Source organism: Rana temporaria, chromosome 3 (genome assembly GCF_905171775.1).
Source record: "Rana temporaria chromosome 3, aRanTem1.1, whole genome shotgun sequence".
In the NCBI taxonomy this organism is placed as follows: domain Eukaryota; kingdom Metazoa; phylum Chordata; class Amphibia; order Anura; family Ranidae; genus Rana; species Rana temporaria.
The window spans coordinates 61,809,533-61,824,202 of NC_053491.1; positions in this window are offsets into that span (position 1 = coordinate 61,809,533).

Here is a 14,670-nt window from a genome sequence, read left to right on the forward strand (position 1 = left end):
TGCCTTTTCCCATTAGATGTTCCCAGTTCCCCTATGACTACAGATATCAGGTGATGCAGCTATGCTATCACAGACTGGGGAACTTTATGCTCTCTCTTGAATTAGGGCAGAAATCCCCAATGACCTTCTCCCAAAACATGCTGGCCCTGAAATAACGGTAAGTTCTTCTTCCTCCTGCAATGTGGGCTCTGGCAGAAGCACCAGAGGGATTGTGACCCTCAGCGAGGCTCACGGCTCACCGTTCTGGTCACCTCTGGCCTAGGACAAGCTGGAATGGGGTCAGCTACTTCTCAATGTGCCAGTCACTAGAGAGCCTCCAACGTCTTTGTCTCAGAGTAGCTTCTTTGGGCATGTTGGCAGGCTTTGGGTGGAAGGCATCATGATTGACATGGATCTACAGTACAAAACTGGATGACATGATTAATGGGGAATTACATTAGGGGCCTTTTTTAAATGAAAGGACTTGTCAAAAACTGAATCTGTCTTTATTCACACTTACATTTGTATGTGAATAGATAGGGATACTATTTATTTCACATGGGGGGCGGGAGGGCTTCAGATTATGCCCATGCTGGCAGACTCCCACAATGACTGGGCAAGGGTTGAGGAAATTAAGTCCTTGTCCTCATCAACATAGAGACATTGTGCTTTGACAGGGAGTTCCAAGGGGATTGTATACAATGCACAGCTCTGTCACATCACAGACAGGGTCAGGGCATCCCCAAGCATTTGATTTGATGCATTATTTTATACCATTAAGCATGATTAAAACAGCTGACCGCCACTCAGAATTTTTAAATGTTTGTCTTATTTTTTATGGTACACGTCCCCCCAGGGTGGTTTGACTATCTCTTGCAAATTAGCTTTGAAAATTGTTTTGTTTTCTTTTTTCGTTTGACTCCTATTGACTCCTATTATTAGGATTCGGCACCTGAAGTTTAATCTTGTTTGCAAAATCTGCCCCAAACCAAACCCAGGTATGCTCAGCACATCACTGATGCTGATTACATAGTAGCATGCTGGTAAAAATTAGCATCATAACTCACACTGCTTCCATTAGTCCTATCATATCATGACCTAGCCTCACATTTTTTAATTGGTTGAAGCGCGGTTCCCTATAAGCCTAGGCATAGAAGGCCTGCTGCCTGTGTCCCATTGGGGAGACTTCCTTGCACTTTTTGACCCTAGAGATATAACAGGAAGTAAGAAGAAACCTCTACAAAATAATGGGAAACCCAGTGTAGACAGTTGACACCAGAACAGCTGTAGCCATGGGAGTTTTGTTTTCCCTCACTATTTGCTCTGAGGACAACTCTAAAATGTTGGATTTCCCCTCACTTTCTGTTCCAGTAACCATGAACACCAAAACAAAATGAGAGGGCACATCTATCTTGAGGGGACACAGAGAGCAATAAAGCCCCAACATGGAGTTCTAACTCTCTAATATTCTACTGAAAAACGAAAACAAAAATGTCCTTTACAGAGGGCTTTTTTTCTCAGACAATAGGTACAGGAACTCTCTCTTTCTCTCTCCACCCTCTACCCACCTCCCAGTACTGTCCTTTTTAGACGATATAGAACCAAGTATCATTTTGTGGTGCCAAGTAATTTGTATGGAATTTGGTAATGATATCAAGAAAAGCAGTAAAATAGATCCTCTGCAGCCAGCAGCAATAGATCCCCCTAACAACAATGGACCACCCACAACAACATTTCCCGCCCGCAACAATAGACTCCGACAGCATCAACAGATCTCCGCACAGCCAGCATTAATAGACTCTCTGGCTGCCATCAGCAATAGACCCCTTCCCCAACAGTAGATCTTTCATCAACAACTGTCCCCCCAGCAACATAAGACCACCCCAGCAACAATAGATCCCCACCAGTAACAATAGACCTTCTCAGGAACAATAGACCCCCCTGCAAAAATAGATCCCCAGCAGTGAGCAGCAATACCCTACAGCACACCCCAGCACCCCTTGCTATTACATACAGTGAGTCCAGAAGGTGCCGGAACTGCGTTCCCCCACGTTCCTGCTGAAAAAAAGCCCTGCCTTTACATAAACTTTAATGCAAATAGAGAGGAGGATGCACTTCTGCTTCTGTCTGGTCAGATAGGGTCAATCAGTACTGTGATTAGCAGGCCATGGTTCTATACATGCAAGCATAGGTATTTTGTGTTAAACCAGAAGAACACTGAATAATAAATAATAATAATGTGTGTAGAGCAGTATAGCCCAATCTCAAATTCTCCATCACTACATGTTTGTCTAGCTTCTGTTTCCAGCTAGTTATCTAGAAAAATAGTGTCATACTCTTATTTAGAGACATCACTCTGGCCTAATCCACCACTGCTTCCTGTACCATTTTCCCTTAAGTCCTCTGTGTTGTGTCTTTGTTACCACTAATTGCTACTTTGTTCAATATCTTCCTCCTCTATGTTATTATGTCACTTCTGTCATTTTTGAGTTTGATTGCCTTGACAAGATAGTGCTGAGCCTGAAATATATTCAGACTTGTCCTTCAAGGTCCTGGTGACCTACTTCCATCTGTTCTGAAAAAGAGATGGGTCAAATATAATTATGAACAAAGGGCAAGGTTTATTAAGATGTAAAATAGCTGCTTAAAACTTGAACTTGCAAAGTCATTTTATTTATTTTTTTCAATATAATGTTAGGCTTTGTGTCAGATTTCTCAGGTTGCAAAATGCAAAATGAACATTTATATGTTTTCCTTATTGTTGTTTTAGAATTGTCCAGATATTGAATAAAATTGCTGTTAAGAGTGCAGTTTTATTTTGTCTTTGTAATGGATTTATCATTCCATTTATAAAAGTCAAAGATATACAGTATAATACTATTTTCTTTTCACATACGCATGGTACAAGGTAGCAATGTTATCACCATCATCCACATAATATTACCAGTATGTAGTTTTACATTCTATATGTAGGGTTACTGACCTATTAAATAGTGAGGCCTCGTACACACGGCCGAGGAACTCGACGTGCCAAACACATCGAGTTCCTCGGCCAGTTCAGCCCTGAAGCCGCCGAGAGCTCCCATAGAACAACGAGAAAATAGAGAACATGTTCTCTATTTTCTCGACGAGTTCCTCGGCGGCTCCATCGGGCCGAAAGTGTACACACGACAGAGTTTCTCGGCAGAATCCGGCTCTGACCGAGTTTCTCGCCGAATTCTGCCGAGAAACTCTGTCGTGTGTACGAGGCCTCAGACTTACTTAACCACTTGACCTCCAGGATATTTACCCCCCTTTATAACCAGGTCATTTTTTGAGATACTGCATTACTTTAACTGAAAATTGCACGGTCCCGCAAACACTCTATCCAAATAACGTGTATGTCCTTCCCCCTACAAATAGAGCTTTCTTTTGGTGGAATTTGTTCATCTCTGCGTTTTTTTTGTTTTTGTTTTTGCGCTATAAACAAGAAAAGACAGACAATTTTGAAATTGTCCAAATGAGTTGGTGGAGCGGGGATTATGGCGTGGAGTTGTTTTTCAGGGGTTGGGCTTGGCCCCTTAATTCCAGTGAAGGGAACTCCTAACCTAAGGCATCAACATACCAAGACATTTTGGACAATTTCATGCTCCCAACTTTGTAGGAACAGTTTGGGGATGACCCCTTCCTGTTCCAACATGACAGTGCACAAACCAGATCCATAAAAACATGGATAAGCAAGTCTGGGGTGGAGGAACTTGACTGGCCTGCACAGAGTCCTGACCTCAACCTGATAGAACACTTTTGGGATGAATTAGAGCAGAGACTGTGTACCAGGCCTTCTCGTCCACATCAGTGCCTGACCTCACAAATGCGCTTCTGAAAGAATAGTCAAACATTCCCATAAACACACTCCTAAACCTTGTGGACAGCCTTCCCAGAAGAGTAGAAGCTGTTATAGCTGCAAAGGATGAGCCAACTCAATATTGAACCCTACGGACTAAGACTGGGATGCCATTAAAGTTCATGTGCGTGTAAAGGCAGGTGTCCCTATACTTTTGGTAATATAGGGCCAGATCCACAAAAGGGATACGCAGGCGTATCTGCTGATACGCCGTCGTATCCCTGTTTCTATCTATGCGGCTGATTCATAGAATCAGTTACGCATAGATATTCCTAAGATCCGGCAGGTGTAATAGTTTTACACTGTCGGATCTTAGGATGCAGTACCGCGGCCGCCGCTGGGTGCATTTCTCGTCGAAATTCCGCGTCGGGTATGCAAATTAGCACTTACGGAGATCCACAAAGGTTTTTCCCTTCGTTAAGTCTCCGTAAGTGTTAGTTTGCCGTCGCAAAAATAGGGCTGCTTTTACAAAGTGTAAAGTTAGTACACCATGTAAAAGTATACCTGTCTTTCCCGCGTCGCTGTCAAATTTCTTTTTACATTTTTTTTTCCCGCCGCATCTCTTTTTTACCCGTCGCGATTCACAAAACTCGGCGCAACGTAACGTAACGCAAAGCACGCCGTGAAAATAGCGTCGGGAGCATGCGCAGTACGTCCGGCGCGGGAGCGCGCCTAATTTAAATGGAACTCGCCCCATTAGATTGGGCTCGCCTTGCGCCGGACGGATTTAAGTTACACCGCTGCAAATTTCTAGGTAAGTGCTTTGTGGATTTGGGCACTTAGGTAGAAATTTTGCGGCGGTGTAACTTAAATCGGAATATTTAAGTTGCGCCCGCTGGCTGTGGATCTGGCCCATAGTGTATATATAGATATATCTATATATAGATATATTTATCTATATATACACACATACAGTATTTGATAAAAAATGCCCTCTTTACCAATTTAATAAGGCAAAAGGAAATGTCCTAAATTAGCATTTGTCAACTTTTTCAGTATTCAAAATCCTGAGGAATCCAGTTTACAATGTAAAAAAACATAAATATTACCTGTCAGTGGAAAACCTGAGCATGGGACAATGCACACAACTAACTGCCTTGATGAAGTAACTTCACATCAAAAGCCCCTCATCACATCCAAGACCCCCCTTAGGTCAAAGACCCCCATGATGTTAAAGTGGTTGTAAACCCACTCTTGTAACTTGAACCTACAGGTAAGCCTAGATTACGGCTTACCTGTAGGTGCAAGAAATATCTCTTTAACCTAAACGGTTAAGGAGCCATTTTCACAGAAACGGGCACTGCTGTCTACAGCGCATGAGTGTCGTAGACAATGGCGCACTGAGAATTGCCGTTTTTGTGAATGGCATTAACTGGGTGGCGCGGGGACCTGCGCGCGGGAGTGACGTCATCGCCGCTCCTGCCAATCACAGCGCTGGAGCGACGATAACAGGAAATAGAGTCGAGGGGACATGGCGGCAGCCGTGGACGGTGCAATGCCACAGTGTGCTGCTGCGCTGTCTGGCTTTGGGGTTCCCCTAATTGCAAGTCTCCTCTCTGTCTTGTCCTCCACAGAAACCTCACCTCATTTTACACAGCACCGCACCTCTGGACCCCTTTTGCATTATACAGCACCCTGCACCTCTGGACCCCTTTACATAACACAGCACCCTGCACCTCTGGACCACTTTTACATTACACAGCACCGCACCTCTGGACCACTTTTACATTATACAGCCCCCTGCACCTCTGGGCTCCTTTACATTACACAGCACCGCACCTCTGGACCACTTTTACATTACACAGCAACACTTTGCACCCCTAGACCCCTTTTGATTTACACAGACACCCCCCAGCTCTGTCCCTTCCTACATTAATCATGCAGAGGGAGAGACAGTGAGAAGCGCTGAACAGAGGGCAATCAACTGCTGGTTTTCTTACGTTAGCTTCAGCAGCTCTCTACTCAGCGCTGCTCACTGTCTCTCTCTCCCCTGCTTACCCTGCTGGATGCTTCAGATGTAGAAAACTAAAAAGTGCCTGTTCCCTTTTCATGTAGATGCAGTGTGATCTGAGCCATGCAAAATTATGGGCTCAAATCACACCATTCAGAACCACATGTGATTTGCACAGGAATGTGGTGGTGCGATTCCTGTGTGCAACACATCAGTGTATACCAAGCCTGAAATAAAAAAAAAAATGAACTGCTGCACCACAATCGTGTGCCTTGCATGCAGTTGCAGGGTGGCCCCATTAACTGTAAAGGGTCGCGTTCAGTACTGCCCACCACATGCAATAGGGGTTTAATTTCTTGAAGTAAGCATGGCATCTGTACAGCCCTGAGCAACTGCATGTTGGGGAGAGGGCGGTAAAACTACAACGCAATTACCTACTCTTACCGCCCCCCTGGCCGCACATTTGAATGAGCCATTTCCATTGACCTCCAACCTCTCAAAGGGCACAGCAACACGCAGGAAAACATCTTGTGAGTTGTATTTTCTTGACTCACTAAATTGCAGTGCAGATTTCTATGCAAGGCAGTTGATCTTCACGGCCCTGTGCTGTCTCCTGGCCTCTCTACTTGGTGCCACCGTGCTGTAAACACAGCATCATTTCCCATACGGCCAATCCCCACAGAGGCACAGCGCCTTCCACTCCGCCGCTGGCCAATCGCGCACAAACGAGCCGGGTGGGCGGGGAATCGTTTTTTTTCTAGGCTCGTTTGTGCGCGATTGGTGGGCGGCGGAGTGGGAGGCGCTGTGCCTCTGTGGTGATTGGCCATATGGGAAATGATGCTGTGTTTAAAGCACGGCGGTAGAGAGGCCGGGAGATAGACCACCAGGCGGAAAAAAACAGAACGGCACAGGAGCCCTAGTGAAGTGCCGTGCCGCGCCGTCGAGGCTATAGTGCGGGAGGCGGCCGTAGGACGGGTTTTTAATTTTTCCCGAGCAGAGAGCTTTTTTTGGGCGCCCCCCCCCCCCCCGGGCCGGCGCTGGCGCTGTAAGGCAAGTGCCCATGTTGCCTTGCGCTAGCGCCGGCCCTGCCCAAATGACACCCCAATTGAGAAACATTAATCTAAATGAAGTAAACAAACAATCAATAGCACAACTGGTAAAATTGTCATTGCTCTGACTACTCTAAACAATTGTTCTATAGTTTACAGTAATTTGCAAATAACTGTTGTTACTGCAGCAGTTTTGCAATACACAGTATGCTGGACCACCATGATGAGCTACAGAGTCGTAAAAGTAATCATAACCTTTATGGCTGTGTTTTTTTTTTCTTGCCTGTTTACAAATGTAGCAGATTATAATAAAAGTGTTATTTGCAGATTAAGTTTGCAGGCAGGGCTGACTCATCTAACTAGTGCTGGAATATTGACACAAATCTATGCAATTCCACAAGGCAATAAACGATCCAGTTGATTAAATAGTAATACTTGTGAGGCACATATTTAAAACTAATTAGTTTTATGACTATGATCTCAACACAACATCTTTTCATTCTGGTTTTACATTAAGTCACTTATAATTACTTATTAATTGCAAGAAGATTTACTCATGCATATGCTTTATCCTTCAGCATTACTTTTGTTGCATAATTATTTATTTTGCTTCTCACTGTAGATCAGCAGCATTAACTAATTGTGAGTTGTTTATTGGTTTGTTCCAGAGATGACTTCACTCTATATACATAACAGCAGCATGCAAGTGTTGTTTGCCACAAAGTTGCCTCTGTATATGTAGCGCCTGGTTACTTCGAGGGGGTCAGAGAGCTAGTTAGCTCTGACCAGGCTGATTTGTTTAAATTTGGGTCTCTGTCTCAGCTTGGCTGTGCTGTGGGCTCATTCTGTCGCTTCTGGGGTGCTGATCTCACCCCAGGACGACAGGTGGCAGCAGTGGAGTCGAGGTTTGGGTGCTTTTCCCCAGCAGCCAATCAGGAGGAGTTTTCCTCACTGTGCATGCTGGGGGAGGGTATTTATGAGACAGACGCCGTTGGTCTGGGTCTTCTTCCAGTGTGGCGCCCACCTTCAGGGTGACCATACCACGGCATCCTGGCAAAATGGCCTTTCAGGCCTAGGGGGGAAACGTGCCACGCGGTGTTCCTGGTGCCGGAACATTTGAGCTGTGGCTGGGCCCCAGTAATCGTCTGGGTCCCTACTCCTAAGAAGATCCCAAGCATTGTTCCTTTGAGAGGAAGCTGTTCAGTGAGGAGTACATCTGAGGAGAGCCAAGAGAGGCTGGCAATTCAATAGGGCCTCGACCATCCACCGGGGATCAAGGTAACCGGGTACTGAAAGGCTGGACGTTGGTCACCTATCAGTCCGAAACCTAACTGCAAACTACCTGAAGGAGATCCAGGTGTAAAGCCTATTAAGGAGGATTATCTCCGCTATCTCAATTCTGAGGAGGGTCTGTGGATGAGACCTTTCCCTATGTCCCGAGTGATACTCTGGCTGCCAGGTCAGTGAGAGAGACCTGTCCAGGTACACTAAACCCACTCAGGCTGGAGTGGCGAAAGAAAGTGTTGTTGGGAGCAGGACTGTTCCCCTATTGCTACGCCTGAATCTGCTATTTCTCCTTCTGCTGAATCTCTACTCTTCACCACAAGTTTTATTGTTTTTACCCGGCTGGGTAATAAAGAGCACAGAAAAAGACACTTGTCGTGGACACACTCCAGACTCCAGTCCTCAGCTCCCCCACTTTGATGCCCTCAGCCCCTCCCCAACATCACTGCAATCCTCAGCATCTTCCTTCCCACATTCAGTTGTTAGCTCTTCACTTCACACACCTCACACAGACAGATCTGTGGGAGGCACAGTGTGTCTGGATGGGGGCAGGAGTTGCAGCGAGAGAGGCTAGACAGTTCTGGATGGAGGGCGGAGCTGCCGAGGTAATAAACAGGTGATTGGCTGCTAGGATGAAGGACGGTCCTAGCAGCCAATCACCTGATTGAAAACCTTTGGTAGCTCCATCCTCCACCCAGAACTGTCCTGCCCCTCTCTGTTGGCACTGTGAGGATTACAGAGCGATGGCAGGAGAAAGAAAAGACTCTTAAATGACGGTACCGTGGCGGTCCAAATGGCAGAGTGCTGCGGTCCACATTTGGCCCGCGGTCCGCCATTTAGTGATGCCCGCCCTATACATTTGGGGGTAGTCTGGGGGTGTCTTCATAATAAGTATCTGCAATATATATGTGTATATGTTTATTTATATCTATTAAGGTTCCTTTTTGGGTTTTCATCCTAGCCCCAGAACAACTCATATATTTGTATATATTTACATAAAACCCTCCCCTCTCTGGTCTAACTCTTCCCTCCTTCCCTTTTATAAAGGTACAGTTTTATGTTTTTATCGTTTTACCCCATGAAATGTCTATCAAGTAATGATTGTTTTGTACATATGTCTATCTAATATATCCTTTATCATCTATTATTATATATTTATATGTGTCACAAGATTTACCATTCTTATGTATAAACCTTGCTCAGTTCTCTCCACGAGCTGGTAGGAAACTTCTGGCTGGCTGGTGTGTGTCACATCATTGAGTGTTGCTATTTGTTTGAGAAGGGAGTGTATATGCTCTGAAATGCATTGCATTCTGGTCCTGGCTGCCCACACACTTCTGGAAGGACTTTGGCCGGTATCCTTCTCTACACTGGGACTTCTGTCATATTTCATCTGGTGGTACCAGCAGCTCTTGCGACCCACTTCAACTGGCATCCCGGACCTACATTTATTGATGTACCTGTTGTTTACCTATTTATTGTAAGTAGCCCTGTTGTGGGGTCTTTTAAAATACAAAGTATTATTACACTTAGAGGCACTTCTCTGCTTTTGTTTTTGATTGCTATATTACTGCCTTATTATCAATTATGTTAATGCCCCATTAATTCATATACATCATCTTACAAAAGTGAGTACACCCCTCAATTTTTTGTAAATATTTTATTATATCTTTTCATGTGACAACACTGAAGAAATTACACTTTGCTACAATGTAAAGTAGTGAGTGTACAGCTTGTATAACAGTGTAAATTTGCTGTCCCCTCAAAATAACTCAACACACAGCCATTAATGTCTAAACCACTGGCAACAAAAGTGAGTACACCCCTAAGTCAAAATGTCTAAATTGGGCACAATTAGCCATTTTCCCTCCCTGGTGTCATGTGACTTGTAAGGCCCCGTACACACCATAGAATCCATCCGCAGATAAATCCCAGCAAATGGGTTTCAGCGGATAGATCCTATGGTGTGTACACGCCAGCGGATCTGTTTCCGCGGATATATCTCCCCTGGGATGGATTCCAGCAGATCGAATATTTGCTGACATGCAGAACATATCCATCTGCTGGAGTCCATCCCAACGGATGGATCCGCTGGTCTGTATAGACTCACCGGATCCATCCGTCCGAAGGGATCCCCCGCATGTGTCGTAATGATTTGACGCATGCGTGGAATTCCTTATATGACAGCGTTGCGCACGTCGCCACGTCATAATCGCGGCGACGGCGCGACACGTCATCGCCAGAGGATTTCGGCGCGGATTTCAATGCGATGGTGTGTACACGCCATCGCATAGAAATCCGCGGAAATCCTCGAGAGGATTTATCTGTGGAAACGGTCCGCTGGAGCGTATCCGCGGATAAATCCTCCCGTGTGTATGGGGCCTTAGTGTTACAAGGTCTCAGGTGTGAATAAGGAGCAGGTGTGTTAAATTTGGTGTTATCACTTAAAAGAGGCCACTTGCCTCTCTAATAACTATGATGTCTTCTACCCCTCCTCTAGTATCCCCACTGTTCCTTTTTTCTTTTATATTTTTTCTCATACACTTTACGGCTCTTTCCTCTTGCTCCCCTAAGGGCTGGATACCCTTTCCTTTCACCGCCCTCTCTTCTCTTTTCTCTCTCTTCTTCACCACGGATTGATTCAAAGTTACATCTCACCAGCGGCGCTTAGACGCTCAATTCACTGTGGGCATTTGGCGCCTAATTAAGCTCAAAAATCAATCAATCAATCAATCAATCAATCACTCTCACTCTCTCATACTGGTCACTGGACGTTCAACATGGCACCTAATGGCAAATAACTCTCTGCCAAGACCCTGAAACTGAGCTACAGGGTGAGAGGTCAGGGTGTCAGTACTCAAACCATATGCCACGCACAGCATCAAATTGGTTTGCATGGCTGTTGTCCCAGAAGGAAGCATCTTCTAAAGATGATGCACAAGAAAGCCCACAAGTGATTTGCTGAAGACTAAGGACATGAATTACTGGAACCATGTCCTGTGGTCTGATGAGACCAAGATAAACTTATTTGGTTCAGATGGTTTCATGAGTGTGTGGCAGTAACCAGGTGAGGAGTACAGAGACAAGTGTGTCTTGCCTACAGTCAAGCAATGTGGTGGGAGTGTCATGGTCTGGGGCTGCATGAGTGCTACCGGAACTGGGGAGCTACAGTTTATTGAGGGAAGCATGAACTGAAGCAGAGCATGACCCCCTTCCCTTCAGAGACTGGGCCTCAGGAGAGTATTCCAACATAATGACCCCAAACACACCTCCAAGATGACCACTGCTTTGCTAAAGAAGCTGAGGGTAAAGGTGATGGACCGGCCAGACCTAAACCCTATTGAGCATTTGTGGGGCATCCTCAAATGTAAGGAGGGGAAGTGCAAGGTCTCTAACATCCACCAGCTCTGTGATGTCATCATGCAGGAGTGGAGAGGAGAGGACTCCAGTGGCAACCTGTGAAGCTCTGTTAAACTCCATGCCCAAGAGGGTTAAGGCAGTGCTGTTAAATAATTTCGAGCAGAAGTAGGGTGCTAGTGCTACTACCCAATATGATCAGAAGATTGTTTAGAGCTACCTGGGTGTGGAAAGGCAGTCGCACAGCTGCAGTAGTAACATGAGAAAAGATGGTCTGCAACTCCTTGCTTGCTCTTTAACCACTTGTCTACAGGGCACGTTCACCCCCTTCCTGCCCAAATAATTTTTCAGCTTTCAGCGCTGTCACACTTTGAATGACAATTGCGCAGTCATGCAACACTGTACCTGTGTTTTTCCCCACAAATAGAGCTTTCTATTGGTGGTATTTGAGCACCTCTGCGGTTTTTATTTCTTGCGCTATAAACAAAAAAAGAGGGATAAGTTTGAAAAAAAAAAATTCCTCAGTTTAGGCAGATACATATTCCTCTACATATTTTTGGGGGAAAAAACGCAATAAGCGTATATTGATTGGTTTGCGCCAAAGTTATTGCAGCTACAAAATAAGGGATAGATTTATATAGCATTTTTATTATTATTATTATTTTTTACTAGTAATGGCGGCGATCAGCGATTTTTATCGTGTCTGCGATATTGCGGCGGACACATTGGACACTTTTGACACATTTTTGGGACCAGTCACATTTATACAGCGATCACTGCTATAAAAATGCATTGATTACTGTATAAATGTGACTGGCAGGGAAGGGGTTAACACTAGGGGGCGATTCCTGGGGAGTGATTCTTACTGTGGGAGGAAGGGACTGACTGGGGGAGGTGACCGATGGTTGTCCCTATGTACAAGGGACACACCATCGGTCTCCTCTCCATGTCAGGACATGGATCTGTGTACTTACACACACAGATCCACAGTCCTGCTCAGTTACTGTGTAATTCGCGGGTGTCCGGTAGCCATCGCGGCCGGCGGGCACGCGTATCGTGTCCCCAGTGACACGGCCCTAGTGGCTTGTGAAGGCGCAACGTCATATGATGTTCGCCCAGAACAACAGAGTCTTCCTATCACTGTTATTTGACAGCGGGCGGTGGACAGGAGATTAAAATCTTCAAAATTTAATGATTCTTCATAAAAGACATATACATCTGCTGTCTGTCTTTTATAGAGAATCAATACATTTTGAAGATTTTAAAGAGCAAGCAAGGAGTTGCAGACCATCTTTTCTCACGAGTGCTGGAAAATAATGGTGGGCACACAAAATATTGACACTTTGGGGTGTACTCACTTTTGTTGCCAGCGGATTAGACATTAATGGCTGTGTGTTGAGTTATTTTGAGGGGACAGCAAATTTACACTGTGTGACAGGAAGTCAGGTAAATCTGTGGGTGTTGTCACAAACGGGAGATACATTTCTGCCTTGTTTAGACAATACACCAATTGTTATTAGGCGTCGGCTGCAAAAGTAGCCAGGAAAGGTTTAAGGGCGTTGGAAAACTTCAACTGTTCAGAATGAGGCAATTAAGGCCTCTTTAAGTAATCAAGAGGATTACCACTGATTTTCTGCGTCCTGAGGCTTTCTGAGTGAAGGAGAGCAGTAGCTGAATATCTTCTGAGGAGGTGAGGTGGTGATTGATTTTTCTGTGTGATAAAAACCAAAAAGAGACTATTGTTTTTCTGCTGTATGACCAGCAGTGTCTGCCCAGCACTAGGCTGTGCCAGACTCCCTAGATAGGTTCCTGTGTGGTGAAGGTAGACGCCCCAAGTGGCCAGGGTTTATTTTATGTTTGATTTTGTTTATGCTGTTTGTATGCTTGCACTTTTTTCCAGCAAGATGGACGAATAAACCAAAATCTTTGTTTTTCAACCGTCTTCGACTGCCTTTCTGTATAAATTCAGTGTGTAGTGAACCCATCCAGGGGGTCACACACCCCGCTACCGAGCTAACCCCTTACAACTGTTATACAAGCTGTACACTCACTACTTTACATTGTATCAACGTGTCATTTCTTCAGTGTTGTCACATGAAAAGATAGAATAAAATTTTTACAAAAATGTGAGGGGTGTACTCACTTTTGTGAGATACTGTATATGCTATACTGCTTAAAGCGGGGGTTCACCCGTACATTACACTTTTTCCCCTTAGATGGATGCTCGTTTTGTCTAGGGGAATCGGCTAGTTGTTTTAAAATATGAGCTGCACTTACCGTTTACGAGATGCATCTTCTCCGCCGCTTCCGGGTATGGGTCTTCGGGAGCGGGCGTTCCTTTTTGATTGACAGTCTTCCGAGAGGCTTCCGACGGTCGCATCCATCTAAGGGGAAAAATCTAAGGGGAAAAATCCATCTAAGGGGAAAAATTGTTTTATGGGTGAACTCCCGCTTTAAGGCTATGCAAGCTTTCAATTTGTTCAGTAATGCTTTTTGTTCTTTTTTTTTTTCTTTTACAATAAAAAATATATTAACCTATAAAAACACTTATCACATTGATGTTGATTTGCTTTGAATATTACATATGAATTAAATAGCATTTTCAGTTTGTGGTGCTTAGATATGTTAAGTTACGCTTTAAGTTAATAGGAAAATAAATACACTTTTTTATTATTAATGCATGACCTGATGTTTTTAAAATCCTACAGTTTATTTTCAGTATTGAATTGTTTAGTGCATCAATTTGCTAACTAATTGACACAGAGTGGTAGGAGCAAAATAACCTGTTACTACTACAATATGAAAAGGGCAAAACAAAGTTGAAAATTAAAAATGTAATTGTAATTGTAGGTCTAACATAATCAATGTTTATTAATCTCAGGACAACTTTAAGCAGCTTTTAAGCACTCCATTCGGGCTAATTGAAACGATTCAGGAATTAAAGAGATTTAATTATTGTGTTTTGGTTAAAATCACTGGTGCAGGATAAAGTTGCAGAAATGTTAAAGCTGGCACTCCATGACACTGCCACTAGATTTATGTAGCTGTGGAATGTCATTTTAAGTTCCCTGCTGACACAGGGAAAGTATAATGATTTGGTGGCCATCCAAGTAAATTCATATGTTCCCACAATCGGTTCAAACAACTTTGTAGAAGCTCATCAAAAT